The sequence below is a fragment of the Hylobates moloch genome, unplaced genomic scaffold, assembly GCF_009828535.3.
Source record: "Hylobates moloch isolate HMO894 unplaced genomic scaffold, HMol_V3 SCAFFOLD_19, whole genome shotgun sequence".
In the NCBI taxonomy this organism is placed as follows: Eukaryota; Metazoa; Chordata; class Mammalia; order Primates; family Hylobatidae; genus Hylobates; species Hylobates moloch.
The window spans coordinates 18,576,261-18,593,466 of NW_026652294.1; the positions used below are offsets into that span (position 1 = coordinate 18,576,261).

The window sequence follows — 17,206 nt, forward strand, 5'->3', positions numbered from 1 at the left end:
GAGTAGGGCAGCGCCTGCCCGGACCCTGACCCGGACCCCCAGCGCCTCGTAGGCGGCGGCGCCGCCGCGTCACCCGGTTCTTCCGCGTCTCCCTCTGCCTGGCGGCAGTCACGGCTAAGGTAAGAGCCCCGGAGCGCGAGAGTAGCCGCGGGGGCGCAGTGCTGTGTAGCGCCGGACAAGTTCTCTGAACCTGTGGCTGGTATCCCCTGTACTCGGGATGCCGGCGGGGAGGCCGGGCACACCCTCTGCTGCCCCGGCCGGGAGCCCTGGAGAGGCTGGAGGTGGAAACCCCCAGTCTCCGAAGTCCCCAGGACCCCCTCAGGGCCTGCTCGGCTTCTGGGCACACAGGCTGCTGGCAGGGAGCGAACCAGGAGGAGTTTCTGGTTAACACCACGAGGGCGTGTGACCGATACCCGCACCCCCGGCCCTCTTGTTAGTGGTGAGCACCTGTGGTTTGCGGAGCCTGCCCTGTTTGGAGAGGGCCCTCTTGTTAGTGGTGAGCACCTGTGGTTTGCGGAGCCTGCCGTGTTTGGAGAGGGCCCTCTTGGGCGGTACGCAACTACCTTTCCTGGTGTGATGCTGTGAATAACTTTTCTTGTTCCTTCTTGCAGGCAGTCCTGCGCAATTTGGGGGCGAGCAGCCACAGCTTGCGAGTCCCTCTTTAGGACAGAGTGGCTGGTTGGCATTGCTATCTGTAGGAGGGAAGCCCAGCCAGCATGTCCTTCCTATTAGGCAAAGCTGCTTGTGAGGAGTGATCAGTGTATAGCTATCCAGACATTCTTGTAAATGTCACTGCTTTTGAAGTTTTGGAGTGAGGACTCCAAAGTTTGTGTATCCTCAAGTTATTTTGTTCATTGCCTTATCCTCTTTTAAATGTTCCTCTTAAGGAACCTCAGTTGTACAAGCCTGCCTGTTTGAAATTTATTAAACTTGTGAGCTTCCCCCAGAACAATCTTATTTTAAATGGGTCACTTCGGAGGGAACAGATTGTCTCTTGCACACTGAATCCATCCCTTGGGTGACCCTGTTTAATGGGGATGGACTTTTTTTTTTTTTTTTATTTTTATCGTATCTGTGCTGATGTGCCCCGGTTGAGCAGGTTTCTGCTGAATTCAGAATCCGTGAATTTTGTCACTCAGTCCATTAAAATGATCTCCTGCGGGAGCAAAATAGCAGCTTACATTTTCCGTGAATGTCACTGGAAGTTTTACAGGGTCTTATGTAAGTGCCCAGAGAGAGAGAGAGAGAGAGAGGAGGGAGTGGGGGGAGATCAGGCTCCTGCTTCCTTCAAGGGGAGAAACGGAGGGGGTGGCAGGTGGGGGCGTCCACCTCCCTGACATGCAGATGCCTTTCTTCTCTGACACAGGTGTGGAGACCTGAAGTGCTTATCATTCCGTGGAGGCAGTCACCTCAGGTTAATTTTTCTCCTCACCTCTCCTGTCTTCCCACCTCAGGAGTCAGCTTCGATAGACTTCAGATAAGGAAAGCTTCTAAATTAAGAAGGGAACAAGTGGTGGTGGTTTGTTTTCCCATCTCTCACAAATGGGTGACATGAATGAATTACTCACTGGCACGCTTGGTCCTCACTAGGGGTAAAAATAAAAGAAAGAAAAACGCCGGCCTTAAGGTTTCACACATCTCTTAGTGAACCTTTATTGTTCAAGAGTACTTTACTTTAGTGAAAATTGCTTGTGGAGAACACATTTATTGAGCCTGTCCCTGTTAATTCCATACCAGGAAGAAAATTCACTCGAACAGAGAGGCAAAAGTCACCAAGATTCAGAGGTTAGTGGGTTTTGGAGAGTGGCGAGGAAAGGAATCAAATCTCCCTGGCAGGACAGAGAGGTTTTTAACGGGAAGATCGGATTGCTCTGGAGTGAGCAGTAGCTGCTGACAAGTGTAGGCCCTCCTGCTTCACTTAATGAAGTGTGCTGGGGTGTGGATTAACTTTTTGATGTGAGCCAATGCAGATTCCTTTGGCTTTTAAACCATACCTGGAAGGGCCTTAGAAATGAAATGAAAGGTTTTTTTCATCTCATCATAGGTCTCGGAAGTGCTTCCATCTCTTGGGAAAGTTGTGAAGGTTTCCTTTGTTTCTGGGTTCCTGAGCTGCGCTTTAAAGTTGATGCACAGTGCAGGGAGGGTGCGTCCTGTAGTGTCGCCATCCTTCAGCCACCTACAGTAGCAGGACACTAGGGGGGACTAGTTATCTTTTCCACCATCGAAGGAGAAAACACCAGGGCCCGTGTTACTGTGGTTTATCTTGAGGGTTCATGAGCCTGTGGTTTATGTTGAGGGTTCGTGAGACTGTGGTTTATCTTGAGGGCTCCTGAGACGAACTTTTTGGTGTCTAGTACATGCTTGCACTAATGAGTGGATTCTGAGTGCCTAAGAGATGGGCCTGCTCACATCTAAATTGTCATTTGGACAACTCAGAACCAGTTAACTGCAAAATGTTACGTGACATTCTGAAAAGACTCAGTTACCATCTCTAAGTATTTAAGGACTATACAAAGGCTCTATCCTTTGAGTATTAAACCATCCTAACTTTAAGTTCCCTAACAGTTTGTAATCAACACTTTTGGTGTCTGGTTTTTGACTGCATGTTCCCTGCAGTCACCATAAAATCACATGGCTTCAAAACGTCTCTGCAGTGGACTCCATCAAACTTAAAATTCCCCTTAAAAATACATTCCTTATACTTAGAGATGTTAACATAACATTTGACAATGTAGTTGCACTTCCATCTCAGACACTGTCTGCACTTTTAATAGTATGAAATCATTAGTGTCCACAGTCCTTCCAGCAGAATTGGAAGATAATTCTACTTCCCTGAGAAACACTGACTGCCGCATTGCCTAGGTTTACCCAAGTAGCTAAGTCTTATCAAAGCTGATCCCAGAGGTGGCGGAGAGACAGGAAAGATGCAAGGTAGAGGCCAAGAAGAGCCTGCTCAGTTTAGAATACTGTCACAAAAACAGGCAGATATCACCAAGATGTTGGTCATACTGGATTCTAAAAGGCCCAGTTCAGCATGTAGAGTTAGACTCTTTGAAACCTGTGAACCCACCTGAGTTATTACTTTTCCCTTGAACTCTGGGGTCTGGTAGACTGCATTTGTGACCCTTTACCCATACGTGTAATGCACATTTAGGTAGTTGAAGGGGAGCAATTGTTGTGGTCTAGGAAAAATGGTCAGCAGAAAGCTTTATTTCTAACATTAAGGCTTTATAGATTGATTCTCTTGGGTGCAATACAGCCAAGGGGTAAGAGATTGGAACAGGAAAATACCATCGCATTTGCCATTGAGCACCAACCATTGAAAACCGATCCTGTGGAGGATATATGCTGTCATCCTAAGACATGAATGAAGTCTTACAAATTTGATGGAAGCCAGATGGCAGAAGTAGAGGCAGGAGGCTGGCCTTCCTTAGGGTCTGTGAACAAGATGAAGGTGTCATTTTGGCTAGAGATTCTCAGAAAGGAGAAGCATACTGCATTGGGGGTGGAGGATATAAGACTCAGAAGGCTGAGAGCTCTAGACACCCTGCCACTGACACACCTCGGGGATAAAGTCACCTTGCGAAATCTGCTTCGTGTTGGTGAGGTCGCTCTACATGGAGTATTTGCCATTGAGAGGTGTTCAGCATTTCTCTGTCACATTGGCATTTGGAGAGTAGCAGGCAGCAACCAGTGAAAGGCTTCGTTAAATGTATTTTATAAGACTTTTCATCTTTTCGTTTAACAAATAATAATAGATCATCTACCCTGTGGCAGGTTCCATGCTCTGTGTGGAGGTTACCGAGTCAGGTTACATTTAGCTTCTCGTCTTTTATGGGAGACGGACATTCAGCTATTTGTTTGTTTGTTTTTTCTTTTTTTTGAGATGGAGTCTTGCTCTGTCAGCCAGGCTAGAGTGCAGTGGCATGATCTTGGCTCACTGCAACCTCCACCTCCCAGGTTCAAGCGATTCTCCTGCCTCAGCCGAGTAGCTGGGATTACAGGCACCCGCCACTGCGCCCGGCTAATTTTTGTATTTTTAGTAGAGGCGGGGTTTCACCATCTTGGCCAGGCTGGTCTAGAACTCCTGACCTCATGATCCACCCGTCTTGGCCTCCCAAAGTGCTGGGATTACAGGTGTGAGCCACAGTGCCCGGCCCAGACATTCAACTATTATTACCAGGTAAGTACTACCCTGCAGACTTGTTCAAGGGATGAGTTTGAACTTCCCAGGAGAGTAGGGAGGAAGGAGATCACAGGCAGAGGGAACAGCATGGAAACCCTAAAGTATCTATGGTGGTGTGTATGGAGAATAGTCATAGTTAGTATGGCTGGAAGGTGGGTTGCGCCCGAAGAGGGAAACACGGTGTTAGAAGACAAATAATTTAATAGGATTCCTTGCTGAGAACCGTACCCCAGCTTCTTGCTCTGTGTATTCAAATAGTGGCAAGAATGGTTGCGAGATAAAATCTGAGCATGCTAATTGGTTATCCCACATTGTTATTAAAAACAGAAAATTTTCTCTTTCGTCCCTTATCATTCTACGTATAGCATTTTGCCTATCCTTTAAAAAACGATTAGCAATGCAAATAAAGAAAGGGTCCCTTATCAACCCTAAGTCTGCCCTCTTGTGTACATGAATTACACCTGGCACTTTCATTATGTGATTATGCAGCAGTGGGAAAAATGACAATGTTACTTGACAAATGATATAGTATAAAAAAAAACACTTAGGTGACAACAAATTCCATTTTGTCAGATTTGCTCTGGGTAGAGTTATGGTTGTGTTTAACACCTGAACAAGATTCTTGTATTGTAATCATTTCAGTTCTAGTCTGAACTTCCTTTGCTGTTAGAAAAGAAAGAGTTTTGAATATTGAGAATGGGAGGGTAGGTGGGCATGTGTGCATATGTGTGTTTCTTGGAATGAGGAAACTATGGTGAGGAAGAACAAGCAGCAGTGTAACTGCCTGGAGGATATTAGATCCAGAACGTGGAAAATCACAGTTGTAACAGCCATCTCCAGGGCCAGGTATATTTAGTATATTTTTTAGAAACAGCAGCCAGAAGGATAATGGGGATAAAAGTTAGAAGCCTCTCTGTCTGTATGTGTGTGTGTGTGTGTGTGTGTGTTTGTGTTTGTGTGTCTTATCTCTATCATCCATCCCTATGTTGATTGGGAGACAGGATGCTTTAATCAAGCCCCAGGGGATCTGGGGTTTAGTCTTACATCATCCTGTGCTAACTTGCTGTGTGACCTTAGAATATTTCTTGACATCTCTGGGCTTCAGGCGCTGTCTCTATACATTAGTGTGTTACTGATCTTGTAAGTAGGAATTTAGAGGCCCAGGGAGGGAAAGGGCTTGCTTCAGTCAGTTAGCTTAACCTCTACACTGACCACTCTTTAGTTTGTCTAGTTTTCTCCCTCTGAAATGGAAAGAAAGAGGCCTGACCAGTTCAAAGGTGCACTCTTCCTTGAAATGTAAAGCACTGCAAATACACAAGGCTGAAGAAAAGAATCACAAAGTCTTTGTGATTGGTCATAGCCATTTTCATAGAGCAGCAGCCAGACTTGCCTGCTAACTTCTTACCTATGGTGGAAACCCATTAGTTCTGAAATGTTACACTGTTCTTTGACCACTATTTGAGAATTAAGTGCTTTGTGATTAAAAACAACAGCAACAATGCTGAATCTTGTAATTATTTCATAATTAAGTAAATAAAAGCTGAGTTGACCTCTGGATTTTGCAAAGCCCTGAATGTAACTTGGAAAGAGAAACCCATTCATTTGGCCTGAATGGGAGATTACTTTGTAGGGGAGCTGTTGGGTGAATATCAAGGGTCTTTTGAAGAAAAATAGAGTAGAAGAGCAATTGGGTAGATACACAAGTCAGGAAAAATGCAAAGTGACTTAGTTTGATGCCTCCAAATGTGTGAGTTGCTAGAAAGAGGGCTCCTCACTATGGCTGATCTCCTGGGGGGTAGAGGAAAGAGGAGATCTGAAGTAAGTGCAGTGTAAATAGAAGGTTTGTTACATTCTTATTTGGGAGTCAAAGCCAAGTGGAGGAGTGCTCTATTTTAGGAGAAGTGGGCATATAAAATGTGATCTTAAAACTAAATAATTTAAGATAAGTTAATTGCAGTACAAAAAGATTTTTACCTTACTAAAGGGATTCATAGTGAGTCTCCTTTTAATATCTAATTCCTTTATTATATTTCAAATTATTTGATGAACACAATCATGATAGACCCTTTTGGGAGCCTCACCTGTTATGTAAAACCAAGGACTTTTCGGCTGGGCACAGTGGCTCACCCTGTAATCCCAGCACTTGGGAAGCCGAGGCAGGTGGATCAAGAAGTCAAGAGATTGAGACCATCCTGACCAACATGGTGAAACCCCGTCTCTACTAAAAATACAAAAAAAAAAAAAAAATTAACTGGGCATGGTGGCGCATGCCTGTAGTCCCAGCTACTTGGGAGGCTGAGGCAAGAGAATGGCTTGAACCCAGGAGGCAGAGGTTGCGTGAATTGGGATGCCGCCACTGCACTCCAGCCTGGGGAAAGAGCAAGACTCTGTCTCAAAAACAGAAAACAAACAAACAAAAAAACACCAAGGACTTTTCAAACATAAACTAGAATATTTTAACAAATAACCCACTAGGAGCCTAATATGCAGCTGTATTGCAGAAAGCAGTACAGTGGTTATGTAAACTGTCATTACCGCTAACCTAACACATGGAGTTACATCACTTACTTTTGGCAGATTACTTATTTAATTACTGTTCTTCCTGGAGATAACAGTACTCACCTACCCACCTTCGTAAGTTCCTTAACCACCCGCACATTCTACCTCTAAGAATATATCAAGAACAGAAGTGGTTTAAAAAGTAAATTAGGTAAGAGTTTCCAGGATTCTGAGTTTTTATAATTGCAGAGACATGGAATTCATTTTGTTCTGCTTGAGTATACAGGAGAAGTGGCGTGTATGAGACATTAAAAAATATCAAAATCAGGCCAGGCGTGGTGGCTCACGCCTGTAATCCCAGGGCTTTGGGAGGCCGAGGTGGGGGGATCACCTGAGGTCAGGAGTTTGAGACCATCCTGGCCAACATGGTGAAACCCTGTCTCTACTAAAAATACAAAAAATTAGCCGGGCGTGGTGGCATACGCCTGTAATCCCAGCTACTCAGGAGGCTGAGGCAGGAGAGTCACTTGAACCCCAGAGATGGAGGTTACAGTGAACTGAGATCACGGCCATTGCACTCCAGCCTGGAAACAGAGTGAGACTTTGTCTCAAAAAAAAAAAAAAAAAATCAAATCATGCTTGTCTGCTGGTTCTTCCTTCACTGTAACGGAAATATCTAGGGCTTTTTTTTTTTCATTGTTGTTCTTCCTTTATCTCTCTTTTTTTTTTTTTTTTTTTGAGATGGAGTCTCGCTCTGTCACCCAGGCTGGAGTGCAGTGGTGCAATTTCGGCTCACTGCAAGCTCTGCCTCCCGGGTTCACGCCATTCTCCTGCCTCAGCCTCTCTGAGTAGCTGGGACTACAGGTGCCCGCCACCACACCCGGCTAATTTTTTTTTTTTTTTTGTATTTTTAGTAGAGACGGGGTTTCACCGTGGTCTCGATCTCCTGACCTCGTGATCCACCCGCCTCGGCCTCCCAAAGTGCTGGGATTACAAGTGTGAGCCACTGCGCCCGGCCTGTTCTTCCTTTATCTCTTATGAAGGTTTCCAAAAAAGAATTTGTTCTAGGGATGGAATAAAATGTAAGGCGTTTAAGGCTTCAGAGGTAATTTTGGGCAACCTGGAGTTGCAGGTAATCACAGGCTGGGGCTGGAATTGAAAACGCAGTCTCACCCATAATTTGAGCCTCTTTTGTCGCATTATGGGGCTGTGCCTTGGACAGGCAGCAGACGCAGGTGGAGATGGAACCCTGACTACTGAGAGAGCTTTGCTTTTAACATAGTCCTTTTCTGAATTACCAAGGCCAATTGGGAAGAGAGGACTGGCTGATCTTTCCAGCTCTCCATGGTAGCCATAGAATTTAGGAGGATTTACAGCAGAACATGGGCATCTAGGGATTTCTTTCTTCCTTTTTTTTTTTTTAAATTTTAAATTCTGAAGGGAATCTTGGGCTCTTGAGTGTTATTCTGTGGTTAGGGATTGCTGCGTCTGCCTTGGATACATTAAATGCATGTTTGTTATTATTGAGTAAGGTTAACCTTGCTGCGGCTAACTCGAAGCCATCCCCTCCCCTTTTGTTTTTAGAACAGTTGTGTAGATCCTTCATGTGCCAACACTGTTTGTTTAAGAGCCTCCTTGACTGATGTCAGCTCTCATCTGGAAATGGTATTTTGTGGTTGTTTCAGAAGCCAAGGGAGACGTAGAGGCAAGCCGATAGGCCGGTGGGGCTTTACCTTTCTTCAAGAGTGGCGCTGGTGCTTAGTAGGTCTGCAGTTAGTAAGTAGTTGTGTCCACACTGAATGATTTGTTTTGTGAATGAGTGGTCATGTTTTCATTACTGGGGTGGAAGTGATGCGGGAGGGCGAGGTGGGTGAGTAACAGTAGACTTAAGTGGTGATAAGATAGACTTGAGCTCCTCAAGGCGTCTCCTAGCAGCTTTTATTTTAAAAATATGAAGGATATTTCAGATCAGCAGAATGAATTCTCTGAAGGATCATTGTTGTGGTTCAAACATTGATGGCTTTGTAAAAAGGCAAGGAGAGTACAATACTGAAATGCGTGCTTTCTTTCCTCCGAGTTTGTAGGGATTTTAACTTATCTGGAATGAGAAGAATGGACATGCTGTAAAGCTTGTTCACATTTACATGACAAGTTGCCTTGAAAATGCCTGGAAAGACATTTTCAATATGAGAAACTTTAGGATGGTTGTTGTCTAGCATGGATGACGATGATTATGAAATGACTTAGATGTAGACAGGCGCTCCCATGTCAGGAGGATGAAGTGGACTTGGGAGAATGGAGGGAGGGACTCAGTACTTGGTCCCCAGCAGGAAGAACTCTCCTCGACCATGCTGGTGTCTTTACCCGTTTCCCAATATGACTCCCTCTCTGCTGGGTTTCTCAGTTACACGAGCACTGTCTGATACCTTCCCTCTGTAAGACAGAGCTGCTGTATTGAGAGACTACCAAGGCTGGAAGAGACCTTGGAGCCCCACTAGATCAACACCTTCACTTTACATCTGTGGAAACTAAGGCCAGACCTAAGGGAAGTCAAGATGATTATTCAGAGGGGAGGTGGAACCAGAACCTAGGCTCCCTGGTCCTCAGCTCTCCCTTCTCTGCAGCATGCGCTGCTTCCATCCGATCTGCACCCAAAGCACCTTCTTCAAGTGTTTCTTTTGTGCCAGGCACTCTCTCATTCGATCATTTTTGTTATTTCATTCTTACAGCAACCCTGGGAGGGGGATGTGCTCACTCTCCCAATTCGCAGATGTAGAAACTGACGCTTGTGCAAGGCCCACAGCCATGAAGAAGGAGCCAGGATTCAACTCTCAGCTGTTCAGACTCCTCAGTTTGTTGTTCCAGGACCGACCTTGCCCCTGGCTTCCCTGCCTCTCTGGCCTCGCTGTATTTCCTAGGACTCCTCTCCAGGTTTTCTCTGTTCCTGGCCTACTAGCTTTCACCTAAAAATGCCCCTTGTTTTCCCACTTGAGTGGCCTTGTTACGCTGCTTTTTTTGCTGGATCCAACCCCCCATCCTCTCTCTTGGCTGTGTCTAGCTGAAATCGTTCCTGACTGTAGGCTCTGTGGCACTCTGTCTCTTTATGGGGTTTCCTTCACTTGCTCAGCCAACGTTGATCAAGCTCCTACTGTGTGCAGGTCCTGGCTTGACAGCGGAACACAGAGGTGCAGAGTCACTCATCCTCCATTCAGGAGCCTCGTCTTGGTGAGGGAGGAAGAGTCTCATAAGGGGATGAGTGAAAGTCAAGGGCCCAGAGGACAGTGTATTGGGTAGCATTCTGCTTGAAGAGCTCAAGATGAGAATATTAGATTTGGGTCGTAGTGATTAGGAGATGGGAGGATAGGGTAGGAGGAGGCGTCACCAAACACCAAACCAAATCAAAGGCTGTGCTTGGCCATCTTCGACTAGGCATTGTCAATATCTACATACTTTAATTCTTATTCCTTCACTTAGGTATTAGACGCTGTGACTAGGTTACACCCGTATTTGTAGCTATGAAAGCACCTTGCTAAGCTCTTAGTACTTATGACTCCTCCACTAAACATTTATTAAATTAAATTCAGAGCCTCCTGTCCCTGCTCTCGAGGGACATAGTTGGAGAGCTTGCAAAAAATGTGTCATAAGTTAAGCAACAATAGAAGATTAAATGAACAGTTACAAGCAACAATAGAAAGGATGTAGCAGTGCAGTGAATGGATGTGTGCATTCTGGAGGCTAAACACGGATGGGAAGTCAGAGGTGGGAGCTTCCTTTAGCTTCTCAAACTCAAAGGAGGGGTGGGACTTGAGTTGGGTCTTTGGATACAAGACAGTTAAAATCTGAATGGAAGGATTAAGGGAGGGTAGTTTGGCAAGCACAAATATATTTTTTGGGTTGGAGAGGAAACCAGCTTGGGTTTCTGTTAGTAAGGAGTTGCAGATGAAGTTGGTGAGTTAGGCCGGGCGCGGTGACTCATGCCTGTAATCCCAGCACTTTGGGAGGCCAAGGCGGGCGGATCATGAGGTCAGGAGATTGAGACCATCCTGACTAACACGGTGAAACCCCGTGTCTACTAAAAATACAAAAAATTAGCTGGGCTTGGTGGCGGGCGCCTGTAGCCCCAGCTACTCGGGAGGCTGAGGCAGGAGAAGGGCGTGAACCTGGGAGGTGGAGCTTGCAGTGAGCTGAGATCATGCCACTGCACTCTAGCCTGGGTGACAGAGCGAGACTCCATCTCAAAAAAAAAAAGAAGTTGGTGAGTTAGTTAGGGGCTGTGGGCTTTGGGAAGGTAGGGTGACTTTGCATCAGGGGGATGTGGTGTGCTAAAGGCCCTCGTTTTGGAAGGTGCACCTGCATCGTGCCTGGGACAGATTGAAGCGGGGAGAGTTGGAGGCTGGGAGATCACTGGACAGGATTTTGTACCAGTTCATATATGAAGTTCTAAGGGCCGCTGGGCTGGAATTATTATAGGAGGACAGCAGCCCAGGGAAGCTTGTGAATTTTTCTCTGTTGAATCACTGGCTCACAAACATTGGCTTGATGTGGAAGTCTGAGATGGCTTTCATTGCTCACTGTAATATGGCCTTGCTGGAATAAAGTCCACTCGTGACACAAGCAGCAAGTCTTAAAATAGCTCTTTCTCCTTTGGCTTGGCCTGGGGTAGGGCTTTGGTGAAAATACACTTTTTAGGGCCTCTCTTATTGGGGGTTTGTTCAAATGGGCTCACGGTTCTAGAACAACCTTTTTCCTAGCCTTGGATGACACCCAATAAGGAGTATAATCGAGAAAATTCCTCTTTTCCTCATGAGTGGCTCCTAAAGCAGCTGCGTGGAGCTGAGAGCAAAGTGCTTGCAGCTCTGACATCTGGGTTCCGGATTCACCTTAAAAGTGAAGCCAGTTTCTTTGCTTTCTGTGACGGCTGGTGTTTCTCTGCCTGAGGAGGAGCTTGCTTTGAGATTACGATACACACTTTTCAACATTGTGGGGTAAGCCATTCTGGATAACAGAATTTCTCAAATAGGATAATCCAATCCCTTACAGACAGCAAGTCTTTATTTTTAATCTTTAAGGAATGAGGGTTTCTCTAGGATGTTCTGTGTACTTACCCTCACTGGCTCACCGTCAGCCCCTGGAAAACATCAGCTGTCTTATTGGGACACACAAAGCTTGTTATGAACCAGCCCTGCTTTTCTCTGCAATCTCACCCCCCACCCCTGGCCACCCCCCATTTCATGCATCAGCAATCTGTAACTTAATCATTTTCTTCTTTGCTGATTTTTTTCCCCCAGACCTGTCAAGCTGTGCACATACCCCTCCTGCCCGGTAAGCTCTTTCCTTCTTTATCTGCCTGGGACACGTGTTTTTCCTTCAGAACCCGGCTCAGATAGTCCTCCCTCTTAAGCTTTTCCTGATACTGAGCACTGAACTGCATCTGCACCTTGGTCTGACTTCTGCGGCTGCACTTTCTGCGCCATAACCTGACTGTTTTGCTAGAGAGCGGGAGCCTTTCAGTAAAACTGCATCTCAGGAGATCTTCTAGGTTTTAACGTATGCCTGGAACATGCAGTCAATACAACAAATAGTTGTTGTTGTCGTTTTAGATTTCAGTGAATTTGCTGGCCAGGCATAATGTAACCCTTTCTGGCTAAACCTTGAGTGTCATACTGTGCTGCAGGGGTAGATGGGTTGATGTGAATTAGCCTCTCAAAGTATTCCGGAATCTAAAGAAAACCTTCCCTCTCTCACCAATGACCAGAATGGCTATTGGGCATTCCTGGGACACACTGATGCCTTCAGGAAATCTGGTGGTGCTGGTGAGGGCGAATGCATCTTAGTCATCACTGCAGACCTAGAAATGTCTTCACACAGGCCGGGCGCGGTGGCTCACGCCTGTAATCCCAGCACTTTGGGAGGCCAAGTGGGCAGATCACGAGGTCAGGAGATCAAGATCATCCTGGCTAACATGGTGAAACCCCATCTCTACTAAAAATACAAAAAAAAAAAAAAAAATTAGCCGGGCGTGGCGGCGGGTGCCTATAGTCCCAGCTACTCAGGAGGCTGAGGCAGGAGAATGGTGTGAACCCGGGAAGCGGAGGTTGCAGTAAGCCGAGATTGTGCCACTGCACTCCAGCCTGGGTGACAGAGCGAGACTCTGTCTCAAAAAAGAAAAAAAAAAAAAAGAAAAGTCTTCACACAAGCTCTCAAGGGCTGGGCTGAGTATTGAAGTAGAGGATTAGCAGGTAGGAGGACTTGAAGAACCTTGCACCTTTTATGTGTAATAGCATTCCCCATTCTTTAAAGAGCCAGATGCAAAATGGCAGTCATAATTAATGGAGAAATTATCAGATGGTGGTGGGGACTGGCTAGGGAGGATCGGATAAATTTGTACAGGAGCTTAGCAGCAGTGCCTAAAGACTCTTCTCCATATAACCACTTGTTTATGTTAGAATATTTAGTATCGCCTCTAGTATTTGTGATGTCCATTTGGGTTTTTATGGCACTTCCTTGTAAGCCACGCGTGAGTGCTGCATGAATAGGTTTGCTCAGCAAATCACAGAGGAGTGACAGAGGAGCCCTGGGCTTATCAGAAGGTTTGTGTGATCCAGGCACTAGCAAAACTTTATGAACTTGCACTTGGCATGTGGTGTTGGTTATATGGTTCAGGAAGCCCTGCTGCTTCTCCAGTAGTGGTCTGATTTAATCCATACCAAGGGGTGCTTGCTCTGGGTCTTAGCTTTTGCCATTTTCCTTTTTCTTCTGCTTGGAATTATCCATAACTCCTTTGGAAATACAGCATTTTTGAGCTCATTAAATTTGTTAATGTGTGTATTATGTTGAGAAAGCACTCAGTTATTTAGAGTTGCTTCATTCCCTTTCCCTTCATCCCTTTGCCTTCCCCACCTTATGGTAATTGTGCTTGGTTAAACCAGAAAACCAAGGGCTCCTGGGGATGAGGAAGAGGCCGGTCTTTCTCTTCTTAGCCCTGTCCAGAGATCTCAGAAAATTTGCAGAGGCCCTAAAGAAGCAAATGGTTGCCCACTAATCACCTGAGGCAATTTTTCAGGAGTTTTCTGTCCACCTTGTACTTTTCTCTCATAGGAAATTTGGGCTCTGACAGTTAAGAAAGATGGGAGCCAATGAATGGGATAGGAAAGGCCCCTTCCTTAGCAATTTGTAAGAAAAGGTACTGAGGTGTGCTTTACAAGTATGATGCCTTTTGACAGCTCTCTAAGCTGAGTAGTTTCATTTTACAGCTAAGGAAACTGAGGCTTGGAGAGGTTATTTGCTCAAGCAATAAAGCCCAGAGACTGGAAATGAATTTTGTTTTCAGAATATTTGCTTTTAATCTCTGTCCTATAATCCAACAACCCAGGGGTCCTAATACTGGAAATATACATACCCCTGGGAAATACATGAAGACTTTTCGTGGAGTATGCAGATGTGGATAGTTCTAAGAAAATCAATTTTCACATCTCCAGCCTCACGTATGTGCCCTTCCCTGAAATTGATCAGCCTGAGACGATCCCTTTCTGGTCCCTGGTTCTCCCAATCCCCCTTTCATGGTTATCCTCCCTCATTTTATTTATTTTTATTTTTATTTAATTAATTATGTATTTATTTATTTTTGAGATGGAGCGTTGTTCCGTTGCCCAGGCTAGAGTGCAGTGACGCAATCTCTGCTCACTGCAACCTCCGCCTCCCAGGTTTAAGCAATTCTTCTGTGTCAGCCTCCCGAGTAGCTGGGACTACAGGCGCCCGCCACCACGTCTGGCTAATTTTTGTATTTTTAGTAGAGATGGGGTTTCACCTTGTTGGTCAGGCTGGTCTTGAACTCCTGACCTCAGGTGATACACCCTTCTCGGCCTCCCAAAGTGCTGGGATTACAGATATGAGCCACTGCTCTGGGCCCTGTCCTCCCTCATTTTGTAAAGGTACATCTCTTAGCTAGAACTAGTCTTACTCTGGCATGTTGCTCTGGGTATGAAAATCTCAAGGGTCACCTAACGAAGGGACTATCTGAAATTGGTATGTGGAGGTCCTTCTAATCACAGCAGTGCCACATGGTTGCCTCTTTCTCTTTTGTCTTTTACGTGTTGAAACTTGGTGCCAGAAACAGGGCATTTAAGCCCCTTTCTCATGTGAAAGAATAATATAACATTTTCAGTTCTGAAAAAATAACTTGCTGTTGGATTTTAAAAATGAATGATGGCTATCAGATTGCTAGATTCCATTTAAAACTGTGATGTGAAAGTTTTATTTTAAAATGTTAATGTTTACAATATGCTGAAAATTGTATCCTTAGAAATTGTGTAGTTTAGGATGAAAACTTTATGTCAGCCTAAAAATAGGCACGGCAGTACAAGTTTTTCAAATTTCAGAATTCAAGGGCCCAGTCATGGTGGCTCATGCCTATTATCTCAGCACACTGAGAGGCCAAGGTGGGAGGATCGCTTGAGCCTGAGAGTTCGAGACCAGCCCTGGCAACATAGTGAAACCCCATCTGTATAAAAAATAAATTTAAAAAAATCAGCGGGGCATCATGGTGCATGCCTGTGGTCCCATCTACTCAGCAGACTGGGAGGTGGATTCCTTGAGCCCAGGAAGTTGAGGGTGCGGTGAGCCACGGTCACGCCATTGCACTCCAGCCTGGGTGACAGAGCAAGATGCTGCCTCAAAAAAGAAAAAAAAAAAAACAAACTTAAATACCTCTGTACTATTCTGTCTCAGATACTGAAGTTTGGAGTGGGTAATTTTTAAGTTGTTTTCTGCCATAGACCCTTATACACCTGAATATCTTTTTCCATAGAATTTAAAGGACATCAGTATTTCCTAAAGCTCATACATTGCCCTCCTGATTAAGCACACTTGAAATTCTATGTGGTTTCAGGATAATGTAAACAACCTTTAAATGTTGATGAAACTTTTACACATGTAGCTAGTCATGTGATCGTGTATGCCAGAGTGCCTCAATGGCTCACCGAGGACTGTTTCAGGTACAAATTATAGAAACCTAACTCATAGTGATGTTAAATAACCATTCCACTTTATCTGCTTAAGTAACCGAAGACCCGAGGGCAGCCTCAGGCAGGGCTGGATCTAAGTCCTTCAACAGCATCACCGACTCTGCTGCCCCACGCCTGGCTCTGCCTTCTGTGTTGGTTTGGTTCTCAGGCAGCCTGTCACCATGGGATGCCAGGAGCCCTGGGTGCACGTCCAACCCGCCTCATCATCACAGCCGAGGGAAAACATCTCTTTTCCAGTACTGGCAAAAGTCCTGGTTGTGGCCGGGCGCGGTGGCTCACACCTGTAATCCCAGCACTTTGGGAGGCCGAGGCGGGGGGACCACGAGGTCAGCAGATTGAGACCGACCTGGCCAACATGGTGAAACCCCGTCTCTGCTAAAAATACAAAAATTAGCCGGGCGTGGTGGCACACGCCTGTAATCCCAGCTACTCGGGAGGCTGAGGCAGGAGAATCACTTAAACCAGGGAGTCAGAGGTTGCAGTGAGCCCAGCCTGGTGACAGAGTGAGACTCTGTCAAAAAACAAACAAACAAAAAAGCCCATGTTGTAATCTGGTTGGAAGAACCTCCACCACATTCCCGGAGCTGGTGGGAGGAAGTCAGTCCTATTTGAATTGCTTGAAGAGTGGGGAAGGAGTGGTTCTAGGAGAGAAGCTGGGTAGACAGAATGCCCCAAAATATTCAGTAGGAAGATTAATCTGAAGATCTAGAAGTCATACCAAAGAGACCACAGGTCTCTATAAAACCTTTTGACTGTCCTGTGTGTACTTCCCCTACCAGCGCCAATCAACACTTTCCCTGCTAGGATACTCATCTGCCCGTTGACACAATGGCGTCAGTGATACCTTCTATTCCCTACATCAGTCATTTCAAGACTTTTTTTGTTTTGTTTTGTTGAGACGGAGTCTCAGTCTGTCACCAGGCTAGAGTGCAGTGGTGCGATCTTGGTTCACTGCAACCTCCTCGCGGGTTCAAATGATTCTCCTGCCTCAGCCTCCCGAGTAGCTGGGATTACAGGCACCCACCACCATGCCCAGCTAATTGTTGTATTTTCAGTAGAGACGGGGTTTCACCATGTTGGCCAGGCTGGTCTCGATCTCTTGACCTCGTGATCTGCCTGCCTCGGCCTCCCAAAGTGCTGGGATTACAGGCGTGAGCCACCGCGCCTGGCCAATTTCAAGACTTTTAAGGACACGGTGAAGAATCTCTGACAATGTGTTTTGCCATTCTCTTTTTTTTTTTAAACCGTTATGTGATTTTATTTATTTTTTTTAAAAAAATTCACAATGGTGGAATTCCATCTGTTTTAGTTTGCTAGGGCGGCCATAACAAAGTACCAGAGACTGTGGAGCTCAAACAATATGAATGTATTTTCTCACTGTTCCTAGAGGCTTGAAGTCTGAGATCAGGGTGTTGTTGGCAAAAGCCTCTCCCCTTGGCTTATATGTGGCTGTCTTTTCCTGCTGTTTTCATATGGTCCTCCCTCTGTGTGTGTCTGT

At 45.6% G+C, this 17,206-nt stretch overlaps 1 protein-coding gene across 2 annotated transcripts in view; it reads left to right on the plus strand.

Moving 5' to 3' along the window:
• Positions 1-17,206, plus strand: part of LARGE1 (LARGE xylosyl- and glucuronyltransferase 1) — a 640,944-nt gene that overhangs the window by 2,348 nt on the left and 621,390 nt on the right. Inside the window, exon 1 of one of the 2 annotated variants that reach the window (XM_032139621.2) lies at positions 13-119. The exons of the other annotated variant lie outside the window; for it this stretch is intronic. The gene's annotated coding sequence lies outside the window, so the exon portion shown is untranslated. Of the gene's footprint in view, positions 1-12; positions 120-17,206 lie in introns of those variants that run through there. 2 annotated transcript variants of the gene reach the window in all.